This window comes from Betta splendens, chromosome 1 (assembly GCF_900634795.4).
Source record: "Betta splendens chromosome 1, fBetSpl5.4, whole genome shotgun sequence".
Lineage (NCBI taxonomy): Eukaryota > Metazoa > Chordata > Actinopteri > Anabantiformes > Osphronemidae > Betta > Betta splendens.
In genome coordinates, this window is record NC_040881.3 from 6820568 (window position 1) to 6834907 (window position 14340).

Here is a 14340-nt window from a genome sequence, read left to right on the forward strand (position 1 = left end):
AACAGTCACTGTCCATCACATGGTCTCAGCAGGATTTGCACTTTATGGATGATTCAATTACAGTAATGTGACATTTCACCTGTCACTTAATGGACTTAACGAAGATCGTTGAGTGTCTGAACATGCAGCTGAGTGAACGGTTGGGTTCTGTTGCAGCAGTTATAATGAATGAATGAATGAATGACATAATGATCCTATGGTGACATCTGCAAAACCTGTGGGCCCTCGTGTTAATGCTGCAAAAGATAATGAAATTAGCTAAATCAGCTGCCACGCTTTTGTTTTACCATCATCTGGAAAATTCAGTGCTCAACACACACATTTAAAACCAGAGTCATAGGACGGTGGCTCTCTTCAACATGGTCTCTGTTCAAGGAAGGAGGAGAGAGCAGCGGATGAGGAAAGGGCCAGACTGGGCCAGGATCGTCCATTACAAACCATATTCCTGCTCAGACTGTTTGTGTTTTCACTTCAGATCCTCCAGGGCACTGCTTGCCACCACAGCACAAGACAGTCACACTGCCCCCCCCCCACCCCCACCCCCCCCTCTGTCAGGGCTTACATTCCCCTCCCTGTCTGAGACCTGTCTGATATCAACATGTGGCACATGTCCTTGACAAGTCAAGAGGATCCTTCACCATAGGAATTGGGCAGCGGCATCAACCATGCACCTTCTCTCTCCCCCGCGTCTCCTCTTTCACTCTCTACCCTAATATTGAGTTGCCGGGGTAAAAGGGGGCCCGAGGAATCTAATAACTGTGACAGTGGGGCTTTTTGGCATTGTTCCTGAAGCTGTGCAGACACACACAGGGCTGTCTGCTGGCTCTAATGAAAGGTTAAATGAATAGGACAAAGTGACAGGAGGCACAATAAAGAAACAAGGAGGAGGAGAAGACGTGTCCGCAAGTGTTGTGAGGGACCTGCAAGGACAGCTGCTCCACGGTGGCGCAGCGTTCGAAGCAGATTGTGTGTGTGTGTGTGAGTCCGTGCATACGTGTGCGTGTGTGTGTGACTGTCTCACCAGGACGCAGATGCTGAAGAGGAATTCCAGAGTGGGGCTCTTTGATAAACGCTAAGGTCACCGGCGGCGGGGGGGGGGGGGGGGGGGGGGGACGCATGTCTCGTCTTGTGCCTCTCCCTGCCTGCGCCTCGGTGGAATGCGGAGTCACATGAAAGAGGCCCTCTTTCGCTTTCCCTCTCGCCGAGGCTCGTCTCCTGTGTCCCCCCCCCCCCCCACCCCCCCCCCCCACCCCCCCCCCCCCCCCCCCCCCCCCGTCGCGCTACCTGTGAGCAGATCGCCCCTCGGCTCCCGACACACACAATCGCACAGTGACCGGCTTTGTGGGTCTCCCCGACAGGAAAAGTGAACTAAGACGCAAACAAACACACGGAATCTCATCATCCGCGGGCTGTTGAATTACTATGATTATCAGCATAAAAGGCACCTCCGTCACCAACAATCACAGGGTCGGATGTCTACCCTGTCATCTGGCTTTGTGTTGATGTGTTACACGGCGCGGTGCAGCTCAATTAAAAATGCATATACGCCATGAACATTCCGACACCGATTGACGCTTGATCCGTGGACGAGGCGTCTGAGCTCCCGTTCGGGTCGTTTTGGGTCATCGGCCCGCGTTCAGTTGGCAGCATTAAAGGTCGTCTGTGTCTGAAACATGAAGTCTGGTGGAAGTATTGAAAAGCCAAGGTGACTACTGCTCCCTCCTCTGACCTGGCCTTTGTGGGATTTACACGTCGGCCTCTCCCCAACCCAGAGCCAGATGTGGGCTCGGCAGCTGCCCGCTGCGTCCCATGCCGTTAAATGAATAGCCAGCTTGTAAATTTCCTGCTGCCTGCTCAGCTCCACTAGTTGCTTCAGTTATTAGCCCTCGCATTCGAACGCTGACATTCGACATGGAAAACGTCTGAAATACAGTCGAATGCATTAAAGACAAGAAAGAAATGCTTCATTTCTCAAACCTGCTCATTTAGTTTTGTGTTTTTACATTTAGCTGTAGGTCAACATTTATATTTACACCATCTACCATAAGGGAATCAAAATGAGGCAAACTAAGACCCTTCAGCTGAATTTGCATATTCACGTTAAGGTGGAGTTAGACGATCACACGCGTGTGCTCGGCTGTGAACTCTGTGAACGTCTTCATCTTCTTTTTCCGAGAAAGAGCTTCAATTTGACTGTGAAGCCGGAGCTGTTGAATATATTCCATCATGTTCACATTCAGACATATAAAAGCATTTTAAAATGAGGGGAGCTACTGCTTTAGCTGTCAGAGCAGTTATTTAGTCTAACAGCGGTTTTCACACTAAGCCAGACGAGAAACGTCTCCTTTCATCCTGGTTCCTTTCTCCAGGTTTAAGTGAGGAGTCAGGCCGCGCTGTAATATTTGCTGCTTCGGCCTTTGTCCCAGTCAGACATGGACGTGCTGTGTTTTCTCTTCCACATAACAACAGGTCTGCGGGTTTAAAGTATTATTTTCAGGGTTTATTATGTCACAATAGCTTTATTTTGACCATTACAGAACAACCGATCTATCGAAGTCAGAATCAGAGTCCACTTAAAAACTGACTCTGTGGGTTGAGCAGAACATTAAGGAGAAACGGTACCAGGCGGTTTCCACCTGGTGCCGCATCCATACATCGACACACTGACAGCTGCTGGAGCTAACAGGTGGATGACAAGAAGTTAACCTTAAACAACAGCAAAGGAAGAATGAAGGCCGCACAGTCCAACTGCTGCTTATTATGATAAGCATCAAAATATAGGTTCAGGAGCATTTAAAGGACCTGTAGCGGAAAGGGCCGCTGGGTCTAGTCCCATTCTCTGTCTCTGTCAGGGACAGGTTGGACATGTGTGCTCCATGTGCAAAATGGTGGAAAAAAGCCGCGCGTACAGACCCAGGAACGGGCTGTGACTAAAGCGAAACAAAAGGAAAAGCTCTGAGCTCCCGTGCATGAAGAGGCGTCCAGCAGAGAGTTTTTCACGACTTCAAACACTCAGGGTTTTACCTGGGACTCGGTCCCAGGTAAAACAGTCAGAAACGCGGTCCCCAGGTAAACAGTCAGAAACGCGGTCCCAGGTAAAACAGTCAGAAACGCGGTCCCAGGTAAAACAGTCAGAAACGCGGTCCCAGTTAAAACAGTCAGAAACGCGGTCCCAGGTAAAACAGTCAGAAACGCGGTCCCAGTTAAAACAGTCAGAAACGCGGTCCCAGTTAAAACAGTCAGAAACGCGGTCCCAGGTAAAACAGTCAGAAACGCAGTCCCAGTTAAAACAGTCAGAAACGCAGTCCCAGTTATCGGAAGCTGCTGCCATGCAGAAACTGAGGTGTTGCATTGGTAAATAAGACAAGAGCAGCACCTGCTACATGGTCGAAAAACTTCCAGCTAATTCAGTCGACTGAGTAAATAAACCAAACTTTCATTAATGCTCTTTATTACGAAAGACATTCTTCATTAGACTTTTTGACTAACAGTACGTGAGACGATATCAACGAAGGCGACTTTGGCCCATCATCAAAAGAGCCTAAGGAGAAAAAGGGTTGGAATGCAGAGGCTGCAGAGGTTAGAGGTTCAATGCACGAACCCACTTTAAATGAGCGGGTCCTGGACCGAGACGCAGAGAAATGATTTTAAAGGTGATTTAGGTAAAAACAACATTGTCAGGCACAGTTGCCAGCGAAGAACGAGACACTCGGGGCGAGAACTCCAAAGTCAACATGCTGCGTCTCGGTCCTCAGGAATTTTTCATGAGCCACCACTTATCTTGTCATATCAGATTTCTTCCACTAGCGTTTTTGGAAGGAAGAGAAAAGACACCTTTAGGGCAAATTATTCTCTTTTAATCAAATCACTCTGTATGGCCTGAGGAGATCCTTCCATGCGTTTTCAAGTCACTGAGGCGCAGGTCACTAATGCACACACGCACACACACACACACACACACACATCCACAGATTCCCTATGTATGGAATATGCAGCAGTTTGGTGTCCTTTTGTCTGAACGTGAGAGAGACGAGACTCAACAGGAAAACAAAAAAACACAAAGAGAAAGCGGGCAACAAAGTGGTGTCTGGAGTTTCCATCACAAGCGAAATACCAGATTTTCTCACTCACTGTTCGTGGAACAAAATTGAACAACTTTATTCTGGACTGCAGTCGGTGCAGGAGGGAGCCATAAAATATAAATTACACCACATAACCCTATACCTCCCAACTGAGCCATTTGGTTACAACTATACTCCTGTTCGTTACACCGGTCCAGCGTCTCTGCTTTTTCTATAGCGTCGAAATGAATTATATTCTGGCCCCGCTGAAGAACATATGGATTACAAGTGAAATGTAATTTCCCAACCGATCGGACAGTTGCCACCCAGCGACAGTGAAGTGTTTATTTTACACTTCAGGTGGTAATTAGTTCTGGACAGAATCAATTACAGCTACACCAAATTACCCCAGAAGCCCTAAGAGTCATGACGGCGACTGGGAGAGGCGGAGACGTGTGTTTACTAAATGCTCCTCTGTCGTTCCTCCCTCGAAGCGAATAAAGAGGGAGCGTGTGACTTCTGTGCACGCAGGGCGTGTTTCATGATCTGAGCATTCTGCCTTCCAAAGGGTAGATGATTGTTTGGATTAGCACGCGACCGTGTAGGAAAAAAAAAAAAAAAAAAAAAAAGGGAACGGAACACGTGCGAGTTCGGGCAGCGTAAGTGAATGGATCACCTTGCATTTTAAACACAGGTTTAGGCACCGGGTCACGAATTAATCTGACTGACTTGCCATTTTTAAGTTTGAATGCTGAAATCCTTCAGCAGATTAAAGGACTTGGCGATATCAATCTATGTGATAGAACACGACTAAACTCCCATTAAATGCTGGTGTCATAACAGCTGCGCAGCCTATTCATTACCTCCTGCTTTTCATTGCTCTCTGCAAGAATCACAGGGACACAGACCAGATTTCATAATGTATTCAGGGGGAATTTGAGCGTTTTCATGAGTGAACGTGTGAAGATTTAGTTTCCTGCTTTGTATGCTGAGGTGAAAAAAATGTAATTATGTCTCTCGTGTGTATATTGTTTTAAATCAAGCACGTCTCACACTGTGCTCTTTATTAAATTAGAAGTCCTGCGATCCAATTTGTTTAAACATTTCACAGAGTCTGTGTTTAGTCGCTGAAACCCACCGCTTGGGTTACAGTCTGTCTTCCTCAAACACTTCTCACCTCAAGGTAGATGAGCCCCCCTCCCACTTGTTCTGAGGCTGGGGAGAGGACAGAGGGAGAGTCCAGGCCCAAACCAGCCCAGCAGTGACAAACAGAACCCTGCAGAAACGCTGCTTTGGCCTGTGGCAAAAGACAAACTGCTCTCTCAGCTTTGCAGAATTTCATCACCTGCTACAAATTTCCCCTGATCTGAAATAAAATGAGTTTCTTCCACTTTCAGAGCGGCGTCATGACTCAAATTGCTCCGAAAATGGGAAGGAACACGAAGGTCAAGTAGTGATTAGCTCCATAAATTAATCGTGCGAGAAATGATGCTAAAATACAAACAAGTGCACAAATAACAATGTGGAAGGAGCAAGAAATGGATGAACGCGCTGAATGAGTTATCAGCGGAGGATGAGCTAGGATGAGAAAGGGAAGAGAAAACCGAGGAAATGGAAAGGATGGAGACCGGGGAGAAGACGAGGAAAGAGTTCTCAACGCCAGCAGTAATCAGAGGAAGCCGGCGGGGGGAGGAGGGCGTGTTGGCGGGGGGGGGGGGGTCAGAGCAGAGCACCACTAAGCAGCCTTCCTCTTCATTAGCGGCCTCTCTGAGGGGGGGCGTCCACCGCGGGCCCACCTGTCCAGCAGATTATTGAACCGGCTAAGCGGCGGCGCGCACACGCGCTCGCACGCGCTCCCCTCTCTGATTCCCACAGACGCGGAGGAGTCACGACCCTCCCGCGGCAACGCCGCCGGCCGAGGCGCCGCGTCCCACTCCACTCCCCCGTTATTTTACACCCGGCTCTGCTGCTCAGCCTCTTTTTGTTGCCGTTCGAAATCTCTGCTTTTAACATGGGCTGTGTTGTGTTTTGATGTCTCCACCAAATAGTGGGATTCGAGTTTGCTGCTGTGAGGACGAGGTGCGTCTGAGTGGCCTGACAGAGAAGGCAGGATGGAGATGACCGTAATGAAACCACACTCCGGGAATGTAAATTGACATTCTTCACTCCAGTAGCTGCACCAGCTCAGACTCATGAAACATCAACACGCTCGGACCAGACCAAAACACCGCGCTGGACCTTAATCTGGCAGAAATCTCACTGACGAAGCTGCTTTTTTGGCACTTTTAAGTGGGGCCGTTCATCTAAATCTCCCTCTCTGTTTTTTTTTTTTTGTTTTTTTTGGTTGCCTCCTGAAGCATTGAGATGTGTCCACACTGTCCTGCAATAACATGGAAAGCTTCTGTGCACTTCTGCTTCGCTGTCACATGCTGCTGAGCTGTAGATCAGAACTAAGGGCCAGATAAAACTGAAGTTACAACCTGAAGGCATTTTGCTGACGACTGACTCAGAGCTGCGACGTTAAAAAGCAATCATGAATTTATCCAAAGCTGTTTTATCGACATCACATGCAAGACTTTCTGTTTACTTTGAGCTGAATCTGGTAAAGAATACGATAAAGAGCCTAAACATCAGTGAATATTTTAAGAAATCTTGTAAAACCTAGTATTTAACGCAAGAAGGGGGGCGACGCAGCCAGTTTATCTGTGATTTCAGGCCTAAAAATGTTGCTGCCAGATAGAGACTGAAGTCTGCTTTTATTGAGTACAGGCCGTTTTTACATGTTTGTCAGTGCTGGATGTTTGCTGCCTAAAGACACAGCACTGATTATAGCAGACCATGGTTTGTACATACAGGTAGAAGATGACGACATAACTTCTGCATAGTGCAAATGAGTACGCAGGCAAATATAAAGTTGTGTTTTTAACTGTTAGTGGGCAGCAGAGAGTTATGAAAACAATGGAATTATATAAGTGAAGTGATATTTGTTATAGATTCTTGATCTCGTGTCTGATTGCGGCCTTAATGCGATCACAGTTTTGGAAGACAGGTAGGACAAAAGTCATGGAATGTTTGTGTCAGTCAAGTAGAATAAAAGACTTTTCCTTTATATTAGGACACACAGTCAAATCATAAGTGAATCAAAGCACAAACATGAGGAAAATAAATGACTCAAATCCTTGTTTAAGTTCGGTTTGTGCTGTGGTGAGTTCGACTGGCAACCAGCACAAAAGCTGGTGTAACTTATCACATTACCAATAATTCTACAGTCGTAAGGATACGCAGAAAATTCATATTTACCATTGCTGCATGTTGTTTCTGACGGACCCCGCGGCTCCTGGCACTTTTCAAACTTGGCGTCCTCAGAAAAGTCTGATTTCGCCCTCAAGTGGGGAACTCTCTCCTCTTCACTGCAGGATCGCGTCTGCGCTGAATCACCTTCGCTCTCTTTTCACAAACTTGTCGCCGCTTCCGAGAGTTTCTGATGTAACTCTGGAAACAGCCACGCTCTTTATCCGGAGAATCTGTGACTCCTGGATGCTCGCGTGCCCCCCCCCCAAAAAAAAAAAAAAAAAAAAAAAGAACACGCCACGCGCGTCAAGACGTTTGGAAACGCGTCGGTCTCGGAGAGAAGAACGCACCGCCACGCGCCGTCCCGTCGCTGCTTCCTCTGCCGTGAACTGCACGCGAAGTCAGGCAGACAGCGGGGATCAGACGCTGGGCTGGAACTGCGTGGCCTCCTCAAGGAAAAAGGCGAAAAACCGCCTTCCTACACTCCCCCGGTGGTTTCCTTCTGCGGAGTCAGCGCAGTGCGCCGAGGGCTGCGCGCGGTCCGGGCTGCGGAGCGGGCGGCGGTTGCCTCGCGTTGGGCGAACGGAGCGGGGTTCCACGCGACGTGCGCGACCGGGGGGGGTCCGTGCGCGACGCGGACGCGGCATCGCGGCGCGGAGTCACATCCGCGTGCGACGCCAGCGTGCCAAAAACCCATAGCCCCGAGATAAGAAAGAGACGCGCACAACAACTTGTGGAGCCGCAGATGTGCGTTTGCACATAATGATGTCGTAAATTATGTGTGTAATGTTGCGTGTATTTACACGATATAACTTTTTTTTTGATCAAACGCGTCAAAAAGCAGGCGATGAATAATGAAAAAATTAATACACATGTTTTGTGAACTTCTTGCATTTTTCAACATGTCGTGTGTTAGAAAGCGAACTTTCGCTTTCCTGTCAAGCAGCCTACATTACGCGCGTATCTCACACGTGCACGCGCCCCGGCACTTGGAAATAGTTTATGGTTTCTCTGTGTACTGCGGGGATGTGACACTGATTTCCTAAGTCGTGTCCCTCAGATCCCTCAGAAGTGGGCGCGCTCATTAAAGTTTCATTGTGCACTTGTTTTTTTTTTTTTTTTTTTTGACGAGGATTTGCTCAACATTTGACTGAGACGTCTCCAGAGCTGAAGCAGTGAGGGGCTGTGCGCGTGCGGGTGTGTTTGTGCGAGCTTCTGGAGCTCGCGGAGCGGAGCGGAGCGGCCGCCTGCCTCCGTCTGGCTCCTCCGCCGGGGCGAGAGAGGCGTCTGGATCCCAGGGCACTCGTTTCTATCAAGTCAAGCGTCTGGAAGCCCCACTTGCATATTTGGTCAAGGGGTAAATAATAGATCAGGGATTAGGCTTGTGTTGAATTCATTCCAGGGTAACAAGCTACAGAGGTCCCAGGATATGCATATTCATTCCTTGGCCAAGGCCGTGGGAGAGCGAGGACCATATGCCCGTTTGTCAGAGGGCATAGATTGCTAATTAAATGAGATATTACATACTTATGCGCGCAACAAAACAAAAAGCAGGCCTTTAAAGGATTGCCCAGAATGTTTCTAATGTCTTGATGCTGTTTTAATTTCTCTGTGGACATGATGATTAACTATATTGATACTGGTGAAACCGTGGATGAGTAATGAATACGTGCTACAAAAAAAAATACCCGTTTTTAATTCGACTTTCATAAAATATTTATTGTGACAAACACAGCAGACGACGGGCGCCGCATTGAGTTCAGCAGCAACCTGTCGCACTGAGTCGGTCGGACGCTGCTGCAGCCGCGTTTGCTCGATGAAGAAAGAGAGCGTGTGTTTATTTGTCCCCGTGACAGAATCCCACTGCTCGCTAATTATCCCGCGGGGCCGCTGATAATGAGCTATCGAACCCGCCACTGAAGTGCTCCACCTCCCGGGACGGTCGGCGGCTGCAGCACCGCTCCCGTGGATCCATCGGATCCGCAGAGGTGCCCCTGTTCATTAAGTTCCAGTCACTGCCGAAGAGCGGAGAGGTTCCGAAAGGTCACTCCCTAAGAACCCCAGTGACTTTTCAAAGGACTGACTCATATTGTTCTCATAAGTTCTCTTAACCAATCAGGAAGGAGTTAATAGCGCCGCGGGTATTTCTTTATTACTACCACCGGTGATGTGACATTTGTGATACTAGACAAATACCACACTTACTGTAGCTTTGCATTATTTCTTTCGATGGGGTTTGTGTTGCCATGACGTCAAGCTCATCAAATTTCACAGAATAAACCCACCAATTAAGAAACCAAGACATTTCTCTAATACCTGCCAGAGATGAGGCCCGGGCGCTGGTTGTAAGACAAATACCTTTCTCATCTAAGCCCTGTTTTCCAAGTGGACAACATTTACTCAGGGCGATCAATGTCCCATGTCCTTGCTCTCCTCTCTCACACTCGAGGGAAATATGAACTTAAACACGACCTCATAACCTTAATTTACCCTCCCGCCGAGGAAAGGCCGCACTCTCCGGCAGCAGCTGAAGAGAACGAGTCTGGTTCCCGGTTCCCACACGTCCTGCAGGAGGCTGACGGGTTGTGGACGGCACGCGACGTGGACGAAGCGCGTCCGGAGTGAGCGCGGCCTCGAGACCCGGGGGGGGGGCGGCGGATGCGCACAAACACGCGCACGTCCAGGAGGCGGGTCTGGCGTGGATCAATTCCTCCATTATGAGGGCTCCCGTCTGTTGAGGAAAGGACCAGAAGGTCACGAGATGGGAGTCAAACAGAGGCCCGCCGCATCTCATCGGCGCCGGGGTTAGGACACGAACAAGGGGGCTTGTGCGCGCACAGCATGCGAAGCGGGGACTTATGGGAGGTCAGCGACATCACATGCATACGGGAACATGCACATGATAGCGAAGGCAGGGAGCGAGGGGAGGTCTGGAGCTGGAATTGTCCGATTTAGGGGCCCGGATTTTGTGAAGGCTGAGCCGAGGGAACGGGAGCGGTAATCAATGGTTTCTCTGTCCTGGGGTTTTTTGTAAGGCAGGCCAAGGTCTCACAGGATCCGGCATGAGGACGGCTCCCGCTTGAGGTCGAGCGGCTGATGATTCTCCCACAGACTGCGGCGGGAGGCGTCGTCGAGAGGGACATCGGGGTGAACGGAAACGTCAGGTTCCCTTGGAGGGGTGGGAAAAGCGGGCGTCATTATCTAATGCTGTACATTATACAACGGGAAGGCATTAGGCAGCGAGCAGCAGGCCTCACCAGCCGAGCGACTACAAAGTGGCTGCGTTCAGAGCGGCGTCGTGTCGGAGCCTGTTTCCGCCGCCGCCAGCGGGGCTGATGTTCAGATAAACGCGTCCCAGCCGGCGTTTGTACAACCAGTGTTCCTTAAACGCCGGGGAGCGGTGGCTCTTTAGCGTCTGCCGCCGTCTCCCCTGGCTCTCGGGCTCTTTTCCGCCCCCCGGCATCGAAGCCGGGCCGCATTAAGTCAGGCGCTATCCCCGCTTACCTGAGGCGGCAGGCGGAGACGGCGCTTTCACAACCCTCCGCGGAGGGCCATGTTTTTTTTCCCCGGGACGTGCCTCGCTTCCTCCCCCTGTCAGCGTCGACACGCCGAGCGAGGCTTGTCGTTTGGTTGCTGAATTTTTCATGCAGGTGTATTTGCATGATTCTACAGCGTGTCACTCCTTCCCCCCCCCGGTAGATTAGAGGCTGCCTGGCGGCCTTGAACTTTGCCTCGACTCCGCCGAGGCGGAACGGGAGTGAGACGGGACCGTCGCTGCAAGAGCGGTCTTGTTTCAGGCGGTGGCTCCACGCGTTTTAGCCGTTGGGCAATTAGACGCGAGCGTCCCACACAGACAGATTCAGACAGGACTCGCTTTATGTGTTCTGCTGTTTTATTTACACGTGCGGCTCTGACTTGCGAGCCAGTCGCATTCTGTCAATGAGTCGGGCCGCGCCGTGAGATCCCTGCGGCGCCTCGGCCCGATCGGGCTCGCAGTGTGACTGACACATGAAAGCAGCGAGGCCCGTCTCAGTTAGATGTGCAAACCCGGCCACATGTAAGCCAGTGTTATATGTGGCATTAATTACATCGAGAACGGCAGCTCGGCCGTGATTGATGTCAACAGATATTAATTTTAGAGAGCTCATTTAAATGAATATGAATCTAATAGAGGCTCTTATCAGTCACAAACCCACAACTCCCATGACATTCAAATGACTAAGCATTAAATTAAACATCTTTTGCTCTGTTAGAAATTAGGCTTATTGATTATAGAGTATATCGAGCTGTTCCTAATTCAATTATTTGTCTTAGTGAGTATTATCTATTTCTTGTAGCATTAGTTTTAAGCATCATGAAGCCAAAAAATTTACCCTATTATTTATGCTATTAATTCTAACCTGCTATCATTATTATTGTAATGTGTAACCTGTTTTATAAATCTAATAAAATCAACTAACCAAAACCCTCCAGATGGAAAAAGAAAAGATAAGGAGAGGTTGACGTGAGAGTGCCGAAAAGGATTCGCTTTCTGCTGTAAACGCAGGAAGTATATCACTGATGATATGAAAGCGTGCCTGGCTGACATCTGCCTTTTATGTGCCTAACATGTGCTCAGATCCAGATTAATCTGTCATTAGCGGGACAGACTACAAACAGGGAGGAAGCCACAGGCTGGTTAAGACACAAGAAAAAGGAGCAACAGATACTGTCAAAACATGGTGAAACATGCCTGTGTAAGGACATGTGAGCAAGTGTGGATGTCTGGGGCCAAATTATACACATCTGATGATGAAAGAGGGGGAGTCACAGGATGATCCCGCTCACTTTCCTGCTTTCTTTCGCCTGCATTTTGCCATATGATTTGTTTCTTATTTGAGAAAGAGGAACAACTTCAGGGTGTGGATTTCAAACCCTGTTGCAGACACACAATGATTTATGTTTTTTTTTTTGTTGTTTTTTTATGATTTCAAAAGGGAGGGAGGGAGATGCTCGCTCACAGACACCATGTGTCAGTTTGTGTGTCTGAACAAGAAACAGGGGGCAGGCAGATGTTGTGCATTACGCACCAGTCTACTGCCTCTAAAATCGTTCCGCAAATGAGGATCTTAATGAGAGGCAGTGTTTGTGGGTCAAGGAACAGCCTAATCGTGCTAAGCCAATTGCATCTTTTCTCTTGTGTGTGTGTGTGTGTGTGTGTGTGTGTGTGTGTGTGTGTGTGTGTGCGTGTGTGTGTGTGTGTGACAGTGAGCAGATGAACCAACATTTGTCTGTCTGTAAAGGAGTGCCAGTCCTCATATTTCTTCATTCTCCTCTCTCACTCTGCGCTCCAAATCTGGCTTAAATACATTAGCCGCACAATATGGACTTGTCTTGTCTCACCGGCAAAACAGATGTCAAACCAACGTCTCTGTTCATTTTCCCTCGCTTCCATTCAGTTCTCAGAGCTCCCGCGATGGAGTCAAGATTTAAAATTTATTGACCATAATGTCTTTGACCTTACGACGGACCATTAAAACATATAAAACAAGGCAAATATCAACAGCGGTGAGCTATAGGTGAGTCTATTGAAAGAGAAACAGGATTTTAAACACAGACGGCCATATAAAGATCAATATCACATCTCCATGTCATTTCTCTGTACCGTCAGTCACATAGCTGTTTAGCTTTGATATAACAACAGGATTTATAGCCTTGTAAAACAGGGCTTGCACACACAGGGGAACCCTCATTCTACGTAGTAAAAATGGCTATCAGACATGTGCAGCAGGGTTCTGACTGCTCTGTATGTTTCTGGAATAATAACCTGTTACTGAAACTGTGGCACTGTGATGCTTTTGTTATTATATCTTTGTTATTCAAATCTGAGTTCATGATAATCAATTATTCTACTGCTAGTTTAGGTTCTGAATAAACACTACACTGGTGGTAGTTCTTTTTAACAAATGCATTTAACTTCAGTCTTTATTTTAAATGTGATTATATTAAACTAAAATAGTAGACATTATTTTTAAATGTGGAAAAGAATATGATGATTTTGTGTATATATTATTAGCTTGTTTTATTCTCAGTGGTTATTGTATTATTAACTGTTTTAACTAAACTGCTTTTTGAAATGTTTGCTTCTGTCTTTGGAACATATTATTAACCATAATAGTATTTAAAAAGGTGTCAGTCAGTGTGGTCATATAAAACAACAACAAAACTTTAAAAGTGTTTAGTTGGGCAGAAAATCCAGATGAACTCTTCATCTACAAAGTATTGAATGATGATGATTTCTTTCATATACAGTAATTTATTATTCATAGGCAAAGAATTTGACCTATGGTGATCTGAACATCTGCTGCTCTGATTTGGTCTTGATCTTAGCGTATAGTCAGCTAAAATCTGCCTCTGATGAGAGTCCAGTGGGAGACATGAGCTGATTCAAGGAGTCACAACCAGGGCAATGCTAAAGGACTGCCAGCCAATATAGTATGTGTACAGGCTACAGCCTCATCAATTCATCTGAACTGCCAGGTTTGTCTATAAGTTGTTTACCTTGTGTTGATGGAGCGATGTATGATCGCACTATACAACAGTGTGTTACTGTGGTTCCTGGTTTTGTAAATTCAGTACATGTTACTAATACAGATGTTCATTATGTCAATAAGTAACTTTCAGTTTATAAAAACCTGAGTGGGATTACTGTGTAATTGTAAGACTAATAACGATAAGTACACATACTACTGAGTAAGTTGTAGCTGTAAGAGGGACAGAAATGTGTATTGATGATCACTGTCTACTTTCAGTTCCACTTTGTTGACTGACTCCAGGACATTTAGTACAATATCATTCTTTCTCATAATTACTCATATTTACTCTCATATGAACTTACTTCCCAAATGTTTCAAACAGCGGTAACCTGCTTAGTAGCGTTTGATAGTACGCTAAGATACATAATAAGCAGATTACTGTGCCGTAAATGAGCAGCAACTGTCGTGAAATG

General features: G+C 47.4%; 1 long non-coding RNA gene across 1 annotated transcript; it reads right to left on the reverse strand.

Moving 5' to 3' along the window:
- Nucleotides 1-9043: 9043 nt before the first annotated feature.
- LOC129604576 (uncharacterized) lies at nt 9044-11120 on the reverse strand. The gene is made up of 2 exons (XR_008695583.1): nt 10610-11120; nt 9044-10521 (listed from the first exon to the last, which is right to left on the reverse strand). It is a non-coding gene; the product is annotated as an uncharacterized LOC129604576 (long non-coding RNA).
- Between the last annotated feature and the right edge of the window lie 3220 nt (nt 11121-14340).